Below are 13,266 nucleotides of genomic sequence, written 5' to 3'. Positions count from 1 at the left end.
TTAGTCATTAATCATTAATCATTAACTGACAGTTTGGAAATAATTTCTATGCTCAATTGTTTGAAATACTGATCTTTTCACCCTGAGGCCAAGATCTGTTATTTCACTGATTCCAAGAACTTTCAGATGGGGAAACTCTTCTACCAATACAGGTTAGCACTGTAGCTTGTACAGCAGTATGAAACTCAAATACAAAGGGATGCCTAAGGACCACATATTGACTTATAATACCACAAATTAAAATTATCTGTTTTATTGTATTTTTATTTTGTTAAACATTTATCAATAATTTCCTTAAAGAGAATGACAATAATGAGACAACACATCAAAACCTATGGGATACAGCTTACGTAGTAATCCAAGGAAAATTTATATCTCTAAATGCGTATATAAATAAAAGAGAGAAAGAGCAGATCAATGAACTGGGTATGCAATTTTAAGAACTAAAAAAAGAACAAACCCCAAATTCCCAATTAAACACTAAATTGGAAATCCTAAAAATTAAAGGTAAAATCAATAAAATTTGAGTATAAGAAAACCATTGAATTAAAAAATAAAACTGAGAGTTGGTTTTATGAAAAACCCAATTACATTTTAATCTGGTTGGGTATTCTTACTTTTGCCAGTACATGGGACACACAGGAACAAATTTGATACCTCTTATCTCAAAATTTAGAGACTTACCTAAAGTCACACTAGTAGTATATGTCAGAGGCAAAACTTAAACCCAAATCTTGCTCACTCCAAGGCCAGCTCCTTATGCACTAAGCCATGTTTCTCTGCTTCCATCTTGAGGTATTAAAATATTTAAAATAATTGTGTTAAAACCGTGACTTATAGTCTGTTGATGGTTCATTAGTCTTCTAAATAATCCATTCTGTGCTGCTCTTATAGGACTCTACTTACTCGAATAATATCCTTTTCTCCTTGGGAAGTTAGTTCTGAAAGTTTGTATATTTTCTCTGGAAACTAGAAGTCAGAAAATCATTATCTCTCTTCCAAGTTCTCATCAATTCCTGCTCTCATTCAGGTGAGAAATACTGAGTAATAAACCTCTATTAGTGAGGAGTGCCGTGAACAAATGGCCTTGGAGCCAATGATTACAAGCAAATTCAAGTATGGTGAATAATTCAGAAAATTATTTGGATAAAATGCTCCCAATGCCCCCTTCTAGCTCTATAATCCCCTGACATTGAAGAAAAAAGTCCCTTGGGAATCTCCAAGAACAGAATGTTTGTCCCTTTATGACACTTTTGAGATCTTGGTAAGGCCAATGAAAGATGTGGGAACATTGGTTAAACAAGTTCCTTTTACTTAGAGCAGCGTCACTCAAGCCTATTTAAGAGCTCTTGACATATTTTCAGATAATACCACTGTAACCAAAGTAGACTTTTGTGGGGGAAAAAATTATATTCCAGAGGATAAATCAGATGTCTTTTCCTTAAAATGAAAGGAAAAGAAATTCAAAGGGTTGAGGAATGTGAACAACAATACAGTATAATCATTTAGGATATAAAAGTAACTTTATTTTTGTTTCTGACATGGATTAATCATTTATTCAAGCTAGTTAATGAATGAGAAACGCGATAAAGATGATAGAAAGCCGGCCTCGAAATGAGGAAGACCTTGGTTCCTGTCCCACCTCAGATACAAATTGGCTATGCAACTGTGGGTGAGTCATTTAACCTCATAATCAGTTAATAAGCATTTATTAAGCTCCTACTATGTGTTAGGCATTGTGATAAGACCCAAAAATACAAAAATGAAATAAAGCACAATCCTTCCTGTCAAGGAACTTACAATCTAATAATGGAGATAAGACATATATACCAATAATCAGTATAATTTATAGCAGAATGTGAAGGGAAAGTCTAGACAAAGTCCCATGAGAAATATGAATTAAGAGATAATTTTCAATTGAAGGGATCAAGGAAGGCACCCATTTGGCCATCACTTCTCACCCATAGGATGTTCTGACCCTTGCTATAGGATGCAAAGAAAGGCAAAAGACAGTTCCTGCTCTCAAGAAACTAACAGTATAATGAAGGAGGTAGGGGAACAGATCATGCACACAACTATTTACAAAGATATATATTATGAACAAGATATATACACATCTATGTACAACACATATATGGAACACACTGGAGATAATTAATAGAGGGAAAGCACAGGAAAGGCTGTGTTCCATAATGCCCCAAGCAATTTCCTTCTAGGGTTTGTAGGGTTGTAGATCAGGTATCCATTTGCATTGATAGTGGGCATTTCCTCAGAGGGAATTCCTATATCAGTAAAATCAATCTGGAGAGAGGAAAGTTGGTGAAATTAGCAAACGCCACTAGGGTCCTGGGGTCTCTTCTATGTACTGAAGAAATTTGAGAATGACTGATCTATGAAAACAGAAAACAAATGTTGAGCCATTTCAGTTGTGCCTGACTTTTCATAGCCCCCATTTGAAATTTTCTTGGCAAGGATACTAGAGCAGTTTGCCATTTCCTTCTCCAGTTCATTTTATAGATGAGGAAACTGAGGCAAACAGGGTTAAGTGATTTGCCTAGGGTCACTCAGATTTGAACTCAGGAAGATAAGTTTTCCTGATTCCAAGCCCAGTGCTATATCCACTATGGCGCCACCTAGCTAACCTAATCAGTTATTTTAAAAAACATATGACAAAATTACATGGGATTTCTTCATAGCTAGAAAGATGAGGATTATAGATTTAGAGTTAGAAGGAACCTTGGAAATCTTCATTTGATATTTAGAAACCTAAGGAGGGGAAGTGACTTGTCTAAATTCACAAAGGTACTAAATATCAGAGCTTAGATTGGAACCTGGATCTGCTGACTCTATATCAATCAATAGGAATTTATTAAGCACTTGCATTATGCCTTCACTGTGTTAAGTATTAAGGATACAAAGACAAAAACGCAAACTCTCTGTCCTCAAAGAGCTTACATTCTAATGTACACAAGCACATCCATAATATGAAATAAATACAGGGTAGTTTTGAGATGGACAATACCAGTGGCTGGGGGGATTTAAAAAAAGGGTTTGATTGGAGGCAGCTGGGTGGCACAGTAGACAAAGCATCAGCCCTGAATTCTGACCTCAGATCCTCAACACTTACTAGCTGTGTGACCCTGCGCAAGTCACTTAACCCTCATTGCCCTGCCAAAAAACAAACAAACAAACAAAAAGGCTTGATATAAAGGATGCTGCTTTAACTTTGCCTGGAAGGAATCCAGGGATTCCATGAGGTAGAGATGAGAATGTAGTGCTTTCCACTACACTGGATGAAGAGACATTGCAAACATTTACATTTAGGGCATAAAGCTCTTTCCGGGTATTGAGGAGAAATGAAGAGAAGCCAAATTTGCAATCTAGTTCTCGAACATGCTAATATGTCCATCTGTGACACATAGGTTTCCAGTTGCCACAGAACAATCTCTGAGGCAATGTTCATAGGCTCAGAGAATGTAGCCTCATCAATGGGTACTGCATGCTTCTCCTCCTGCCCCCACCATGAGGTTGCCAAGGAGAAGTCAACACCAGCTGGAGAGAGAAGAGAGAGGGCAGGAGTTAGCTGGGGGTGGGGAAAACACTGTTCTAAAAAATGGAGGGAGGAGAAGAGGGAAGGAGCATATATTAAGCTCTGGCTAGCTATCAAACACTCTCCATTACCCTGGGAAGCACAAGGGGCCCACTGAGATCACTATCAACTAAAAATTAGAGAAATATATAACAAGACAAATTTTGAGGACTATCACCAGACATCTTTTTTTTCCACCTGTGTCAGTTCTGCTGATTCAAAGGATACTCCAGAAAGAGGTGGGGTAAAGGAGGACAGAATAGTTCTAGAAAACTTCTTTCTTGTGTTTTTGTTTGTTTGTTTGTGGGGCAATGAGGGTTAAGTGACTTGTCCGGGGTCACACAGCTAGTAAGTGTCAAGTGTCTGAGGCCTGATTTGAACTCAGGTCCTCCTGAATCCAGAGTTGGTGCTTTTATCCACTGCACCACCTACCTGCCCCTAGAAAACTTCATTCTTAAGGCTTCTGATATTCCAAATGGTTCTTTGATTCTGGACTAAACCAGAGTTTCTAGGGCCTCTGGGAAAGAGTTGGAATCATACTGAGCCTCTAGGACTTTCTTATATCAAGAAATACCTAGACCCAGGAGCAGACCCCACCCTTTATGACACCTATGGGTCCCTGGCCTAGACCCATAGCCCTCAGTAGTTCCCGTGCCACACAATCAGAAGTAATTCAATTCAATGTCAACAGAAATTTATTAAGTGCCTACTGTAAGCAAGGAGGACACTGCTATTACTAGGAATACAAAAATAGAATAAAACACAATCCCAGTCATCAAGGAGCTTACAATATAATAAAAGAGATGAGATATGTACACAAATCATGGCAAAATAGTATAAAGTAGAATGTGGAAGTTTAAAAGAGAGGTTCAGACAAAGTGCCATTGAGAAATGTGAATTGGTAGAGATCATTTTCAATCAAAGGAATCAGGAAATGTGCCAATCGGCCGGCCGTCACATCTGTTCTGATCCTTGCTAAAGGAAAACTTGGATGCCTAATTGTTTGATCTTTACTGCTATTATTGAGAATCCATACCCACACACATAATCAGGGCCAGGCAGCTTGGTAGCCCAGTGAATAGGTACAGTCAGGCAGTACTTAGTACAATGTCTGGCAAATAATAGGCACTTAATAAATGCTTATTGACTGACCAGATTGAATGCTGGACCTAGAGTCAGGAATACTTGAGTTCAAATTTGGTCTTAGTGATTTCAGAAAAACCTGGAAAGACTTATATAAACTGATGTATAGTGAAGTGAGAAGAAACAGGAGAACATTGTGCACAGTGACAACAATATTGCTTGATGAAGAACTGTGAATGACTTAACTCTTCTCAGCAGTACAATGATCCAAGACAATCCCAAAGGAATGATACTATCCATCTCCAAAGAAAGAACTGATATTGATTGAACATAGACTGAAGCATGCTCTTCTTCACTTTTTTCTTTCCTTTTTTTTCTTTTATTTGATTTTTCTTATACAAAATTACTAATATGATCATGTTTTAAATGACTGCACATGTATAACCTATATCTGATTGCTTATCACCTCAGGAAGGGGATACGGAAGGGAGCGAAGGAGAGAGAGAATTTGGAACTCGAAACTTTAAATAAAAAATGTTTATTAAAATTAAATAAAAAACAAATTTGGTCTTAGATACTTAATGATCATGGTCAAGTCATTTCATTTCTCTTTGCCTCAATTTTCTCAGCTACAAAATGAGGATAGTAATAGCACCTACCTCCCAGGGTTGTTGTAAGGATCACATGAAATAATCTTTGTAAAAGGCTCAGCATGGTGTTTGGCATATAGTAGGTGCTTCATAAGTGCTTCCTTCCTAGGTAGAATAGGTCATTGCCAATAAAATACAATTTGATGGGACTTGGGGAAGGGCTCTCTGTTTCAAATATCACATGAAGACAGCCATAATAATCACACATATGCAGATCATGAGATTTAAAGTTGAAAAGGACCCTAAAACCTAGTTCCACTCTGACTAAAATGACCCAGAACCTAGTCCAACACTGTCTTTTTATGTATGAAGATTTTCTCAGAGTCAAACAAAAACTTCAACCTAGGTCTCCTGAATCTAAGTTCAGGGCTTTTGTTGGTACATGGCACTGCCCTCCAAGCATACAAATATACATAACCACACCCAAACATCATCCCTCAATTTCACAACATTTGTACAAGCAAACAACCTATAACTTTCAGTGGGAGGAGAGAGGTTCTTCGGAGTCCCAAGGAGAGGAAGGATTCCCCACGTCACCAAGGTCCTTTTTTGTGATGAATACCAGGTGGTCAGTGTCTTCAGTGCAGGGTCACAATCAGCCACATTGACTTTTCCCCTCCTTACCTCATATGGCAGAACACACTTCCCATAGAATCAGTGTTACGAATGGTAGTGAGATTGGTAGATGAACTTATCATAGACTTGAATAACTCATGATGAAACTACAATAGTAGTATCACTACTAGAATATAAGCATCTGCAGGGCAAAGACTACTTCATTTTTATCTATGAGTCCCCAGTCCAGAGCACAGCAACTGGCACAGGTGCTTAATGTTTGCTTGTTTGCTTATGGGATAGTACTTAGTAAAACGTAAACTCCTTGGGGAAGGAATAATCTAAATTTTGTCTTTGTATCTCCAATGTCTTGTATATACTTTGTTGTTGTTGTTGTTGTTCAGTTGTTTCAGTCAAGTCTCACTCTTCATGACCCTGTCTGGGGTTTCTTGGCAAAGATACTAGAGTGGTTTGCCATTTCTTTCTCCAGTTCATTTTGCAGATGAGGAAATTGAGGCAAACAGGGTTAAGTGACTTGCCCAAGGTCACATAGCTAGTGTGGTTTTCTTGGCAAAGACAGTAGAATGGTTTGCCATTCCCTTCTCCAGCTCATTTTATAGATGAGGAAACTGAGGCATACAGGGTTAAGTGACTTTTACAGGGTCCCACAGAGAGCAAGTACCTGAGGTCAGATTTGAACTCAGGAAGATGTTTTCCTGACTCCAGGCCTGGTACTCTATCCACTGTGTCACCCAGGCACCCCTTCTTGTATATACTAGGCACTTGATAAATGCTTGTTAAATTAAATTAAATAGTATTATTAGTATTAGTATGCTACTGAAAAGCAACATGGCTTAGAGTCAAGAAAACTTGGGTTCACACCCTGCCTTTGATTTGGCTATGTTACCTTGGACAAGTCATTAAACATTTAATGCCCCAGTCAACTCTCCAAGACTATAAATTACAAAGCACATATCATCTGAAATGTAAAAAGAAGATTCCTTATGAAGTGTTTCATACACAAAATCACAGGTCTAGACAGAAAAGGATGCTACTAACTGATAGTACTATTTGGTAGATAGTTTAGGTTTTTGTTGACTGGCCTGGGAACTTAATCATCATTTATAATAGCTCTTCTGTGAGACAAGGCATTCCAGTTTCAATAAATTTTTGTCATATGATCCAGTAATAAGTTGGGAGCCTGTTCCCTCTCACCAAAAAACATTAGTTAAAGAATTAGTAGGAGATAAAGTGGGTGAAAACATGCAGCTAGGTGACATGGTGGATAGAATCAAGAAGACTCATTTTCTTGAGTTCAAATCTGGCCTCAGACACTTACTAGCTAGCTATGTGACCCTAGACAAGTCACTTAACTGTTAGCCTCAGTTCCTCATCTATAAAATGAGCTGAAGAAGGAAATGGCAAACCACTCTAGTATCTTTGCTAAAAAAAGCCAAAATGGGGTCACAGAGAGTCAGACATGACTGAAAAACAACTGAACAACAGCAACAAATATAATCAGTGCTTTTTTGGTCACTTACTTGCCATGGCAATAAGAATTTTTTTTCTAGAATCCAAAATTTGATGCCATTTTAGATGCCTTAAAAATGCACTTTCAGGGGGCAGCAAAGTGGTGCCATGGATAGAGCACTGGCCCTGGAGTCAGGAGTACCTGAGTTCAAATCTGTCCTTCAGACACTTACTGGCTAGCTGGTGACCCTGGGCCAGTCACTTAACCTTGATTGCCTCAAAAAAAAACCCACTTTCATATAGTATATAGATATAGATATTAAGTCGGAGTTTGAATATAGTATTTCTCTTTTCCAAACCAACTAAACCCCATAGAATCTCAGGGTAGAAATCATCCTTAAAACTGGTACATTATAAAGAGTGCTGGATTTGGACTCAACAGTTCTGGATTTAAAACCTGGGTCTACCACTTACTAACTGTAAGTCTTTGGGGAAGTGACTTCTCCTTCTAGATCTCGGCTTCTTCATTTGGAAAATAGGAGGGTTGAACAAGATGATCTTGAAGACCTCTAGTCTAACGTTCCATCCCATTGCAGAATCCAGCTCTGCACTTCCTTAGCATTTGGTCAGAAAGGGCCACAGGGCTCATTTAGCATAGCCTGCTACCCACAGATTAGCTTATGACAGAGATGAAAAGCAGCTCTGGCACAGGGCTGACTGAGTGAGAGAGAAGGCAGGTGGATGATTCCAGTTCATTCTACATAGGTGCTTTACAAAAGTGGATGCAATTTGATTCCTGTACTTCTTGAGGATCAAATTCACTCTGTCAGCAACATCATCATTGACATCCTAGGAAGTCAATTGCTGTCCAGACGTGCCAGTCAGCTTTTCTATTTGGGAATATCGGCCTCCCTCAAAAGACCAGTTCTTAGATCTACATGAAGAGAGTTAGCCAATACCTGGTATTGCCAGTCTAGTTATGATCAATAATGCATCCTGATAACCCTAAAGGGAGTATGCCAGAGAGATGAAGAGGGGAGAGGACCATTCACTTCCCAAACAAACCACCTTCCTAGGACCCTTAAAATAGAGTTGCACTTGGGATTAAATAATGTTATTCCCCTGTGCCCATACTACCTAGGGTTCCATCACCATAAGCGCTGATGTTTACCAGTAAATCAGGTCTCAAAACAGTTCTGCACATTGAAAAACACTGAACTCTGATCACATGGATAAAACTCCGTGAAAGTCAAAGGCATAAAAAGAAGTATTTTGGGGCAGCTAGGTGGCGCAGTTGATAGAGCACCGGCCCTGGAGTCAGGAGTACCTGAGTTCAAATCCGGCCTCAGACACTTAACACTTACTAGCTGTGTGACCCTGGGCAAGTCACTTAACCCCAATTGCCTCACTAAAAAAAAAAGAAAAAAGAAAAAAAAAGAAATATTTCTAGAGGACTGATGAATATAGACTATATTGAATCAGCATTTGAATACAAAGGATTCCAAATAATCCAGCTTTATAGAGAAGACATTAGCCACATGGAATATTAGAATGAGCAGGATCTTATAGATCAACTAACTTGATGCCCTCATTTTACAGATGAGAAAACTAATGCTCAGAAAGAGAAGGAAATTCTTTGGTGGTACAAAGTCTGGTATTAATAGGAGTATGCTGGTAAATGTTCAACAACATTTAAGGAGGGCTCCCTCCAAAAGTATGCACGTGGTTTTTTTTTAATTCTCCCTCTCATGTGTTTTTTGCAAAAACACTGCTTCATGATGCAGATTTTAAAAAGCAGAATTTGAATTAGAACATACATACTGTAACTTTTTTTTTTAAGTAACAGGAGACTGACCAAGGAGAATACAATCTTTTTTTTGTTTTGTTTGGTTTGGTTTTTGTTTGGGTTTTTTTTTTGTGTTGTTGTTGTTTTTTTTTTTGGTAATGCAATTGGGGTTAAGTGACTTGCCCAGGGTCACACAGCTAGTAAGTGTGTAAAGTGTCTGAGGCCAGATTTGAACTCAGGTCCTCCTGAATCCAGGGCCGGTGCTCTATCCACTGCGTCACCTAACTGCCCCAAGAATACAATCTTTATGAGTGATTGTGGCCTGTTTTGTCTCTTATAAAATCCCATATAGATTATATAGTCTACAAAGGTATTCTATGATTGCTGTCTACTTACTTTGTGGCCATGATGAGCCTTTTTTGCTGGCCATTGATGCACAGCTGAGTCTGTGTGGAAAAAGACAATAACTAGTCAAATCAGTGTTTTGTTTTTGTTTTATTTTTTCCCAGCTGCAATACAGTGAGGAGTCAGGAGGACCTGAGTTCAAATCCAGCTTCAGACACTTGACACTTACTAGTTGTGTGTTCCCGGGCAAGTCACTTAACCCCAATTGCCACACACACACACACACACACACACATCTATTACATTTAGCTAATAATGGTTAACAAAAGCTATCCCAGACTAAGATTAGTCTATTCTTTTGATTTCCTGTGTTTAATGCTGATTTTTAGTCCATAGTTCCAGATAATTGCCTGACTTGTGGTCAGAAAATTCTTTACAAGTCCCACATTAATCTCTGATGAGAATCCCATGCCCCTAAAATCTATTGTGGAGGCTTTTCCCAAACAACAACAGTGACAATAACAATAACAACAACAACTACCATGACAACCACCACTACAGCCACCACCACCGCCACTACCACTACCACTAAGCCATAGGACCTATGTGGAAGCTGTGTGAAAAAGAATCTTTATTGATTGACATGCAAATGAAGTTGAACAAGAACAAAACTAATCGATGACAAGGTTATTGACCTCCATCTTCTTAGTCCATATTTCTGCAATTAATTTGTATATCTGCCATAATAAAAACTTCTGACTTTGAAAGACCTCACTTTCCATACAAAGTGAGATTTTCAGAACCAAGACCAGAATCTCTGCTTTTTTTTTTTCTCTGAAAAAGGAAAACAAGATATCTGAATGGTTCTTAGTGGAGACTCAGAATGTGAATTAGTGGTAAGGGTTGAGGGGGGAGAGTAGTTACATGACTTGTCTAAGGTCATGCTATAAACAACATTGGTTAAAAGGAATGGGCCTCCTGGTGATATATGGCAAATAAGTCCTTCCTCTACTCCCAAAGTTATAAAGCCCATAAGGCCCAATTCCAGAGAAAAGTTATATTTGGGAAAAGGATAGAATCAGATACTGGCTTAGGAAACTCGCAATATGTCATTTCCTTCTGATGGAGGGAAGAGGACCATAAACCTCTCATAACAGCTGATCAATTGAGAAGGCAGTAGGATTGAGATTCAAGCATGTTCCAAGCACTTATTAGGTAGTAGGCAGCATGCTAAATACTTAGAATATAAATACTAAATTATATAGAGAGAATGTAAATATAGAATAAGCAAACAAAAAGAAACTCTCTGCCTTTAAGGAACTTATTTTATTGGGGAATAATAACTTAAAAGAGAGCTGAAACAGAATAGCAAAGCTGAAGAATGCTTCTCTCAACCAGCTATTTTCTTTTCGGTTGTTAAGAGCTTGGTGCTTTCTATACGCCCCTGTTCTAAGCAGGTAAATCTGCTAGCCTTTAATCTGAATCATTAAAAAATGGAATTGAGAGAGAAAGATGATCTCAACACTTAAAAGGGAAGGAAAGAGGCATTTATAAAGTACCTACTATGTGCCAGGCACTATTCTAAGTACTTTGCAAATGTCTATACAAATCTTTACTTCATATTGAATGAAATAATATATGTAAAGTGCTTTGCAAACTTTAGGCCCCATATAAACATTAGTGATGGGGTGGCTAGGGGGCGCAGTGGATAAAGCACCGGCCCTGGAGTCAGGAGTACCTGAGTTCAAATTCGGACTCAGACACTTAACACTTACTAGCTGTGTGACCCTGGGCAAGTCACTTAACCCCAATTGCCTCACTAAAAAACAAACAAACAAGCAAACAAACAAACAAACAAAAAACCATTAGTGACAATTATTATTACTGCTACTACTATTTACTGGGTAAATTTCCTTTTTTTTAGAAAAATTCTTTATAGAGCCTTGATGTCATCATCTGTAAAATGAGGGAGTTGGGCTGGGCAATCTTTAAGGTCTCTTTCAGTTCTAATAGTCTTTGACTTGCAAATACCCATCTTTTGAACGACCTAAACAGGTAAATTACTGCTGCCATCCTTACCCTATAGCTCCTTAATTGAAGTTCTTATGGAAACCCATGCTACCAAAAACTCCCCTGTTGGATTTCATCCCTCTCTGTCCCACTCAAAGAGATGCTGAAAGAGTCATCTTGAGAGCCATGCTAGCTGAAATAGTCCCCATTTCTCTGGTCAGGTTTGGGTAAGTGAAAGAGGAATGTGTGTGCCTAGTGTTTTGAGGCAGAACACAAAATATATTTCCCCAGAGACAGGTTTGCTTCTATGATATGTCAATTTGGGGGGTTTATGCCTGCCTCCTACAGAAAAAAACATATCAGAGAAATTATTTTCATAATGTCTCCTACAGGAAAATCCAGATCAAAGACAGACAGGAAAAACATAATACCAGTTTATTTGAACCAAGAACAAGCAGGCATGAATCATGCAGAGACCCTTTCCAAAGAAGGAGCTCAAAGACTCTCTCTTTCTGAGGGTATATAAGGTTTCTTTGTTCACTGGTTGCAGGGTGTTATTAGTTTCATTAGCATGATACAAATCAACCCAAAAGCAAGAATGTAACAAGAATGGATGCAATGCAAAGCAGTTTAACAATTTCAGTTATAACAATTATGTAGGAATTACAGAAACACTATGATAAGATTACATGATTCCAAAAAAAGGAGTTTGACAAGGATGAGTATGTCCAAATGTCCCCACGAGATAGGGACTTACTTCCCAGGGGAAAGAAGTCGGCATATAGGGATTTACCTGCTAGCTACCTGGGTTCAGTTTGAAGTTTAGTGAAAGGGCATTTTGCTCCTATTAATCCAGGGTTTCATAAAACTCTCTTTGGATAATAAGGCAGCTCCATCAAATCCAGGTGGTCCATACATTCTTATTAACAGATACCATCAACTAATGAAATTAGGAGTCAGATTACAGCAGGGTTAGGGCTCAGTCCAGGTCTAATAAGGAAGACAAGTTAAAATATGAACAAGGTTGGAAGTTGGTAGTTGGAGAATAAGTCAGAGATGGTCAGACTGGAGAAAGAAAGTTGACAAACTAAGGAAGGTGTGATAGTAACTTGGGTTAGGTTCAAAGTTTAGGCTAAATCCAAAAGTACAGAGCTACCAAATCCAAAAGTTAAACTGAAAATCAGGGTCAGTGTTAACCAGTCCGGTTCAAAAACCAGGGAATCAAAAGCAGAGTAAGATGGTGGGGGGAAACAGGGATAAGGGTTCATGGCCAATGAAAATAATAATTTGCTTTGTTCAAGGCTCAGCTCTAAGTCACAAGTAATGGGCATATTAGTGATTCTTCTTCGCTGAAGCCCAGGCACCTGCAGTATCAGACAAATACGTATAACAAATTGCAAACAACTGGTTTTCAAACAAATTTTTGGAAAACAATTTGTTTATTAATTGGGAGACACCTGTATTACATGTTATTTTGCTGCTTGGAGTTCATACCATTGTGTCAATAAACATTCAATTCTCTCTGAAACTGCTGATTTTAATTAGTTTTTATTTCTAAATGGAAAGGAACGATGCTTTTTTTCTTAACTAGATGGAAATTTTTAGTCATTAGATGGAAAAATTGTATTATAATCTCAAATCTGCCATTGGCACCTTTTCACAAGTCTTTTAATATCTGCATTTCTTTGGACAACCAAATAGTTAATACCTTAAGGGAAGGTACTGTCTTGTATCTCTTTATATTCCTCCATAATGCCTTGCACATCATGGGTGCTTAA

This window comes from Dromiciops gliroides, chromosome 3 (genome assembly GCF_019393635.1).
Source record: "Dromiciops gliroides isolate mDroGli1 chromosome 3, mDroGli1.pri, whole genome shotgun sequence".
Lineage (NCBI taxonomy): Eukaryota > Metazoa > Chordata > Mammalia > Microbiotheria > Microbiotheriidae > Dromiciops > Dromiciops gliroides.
The sequence above is the reverse complement of the archived record's forward strand: the minus strand, read 5'-3'. Positions refer to the sequence as shown.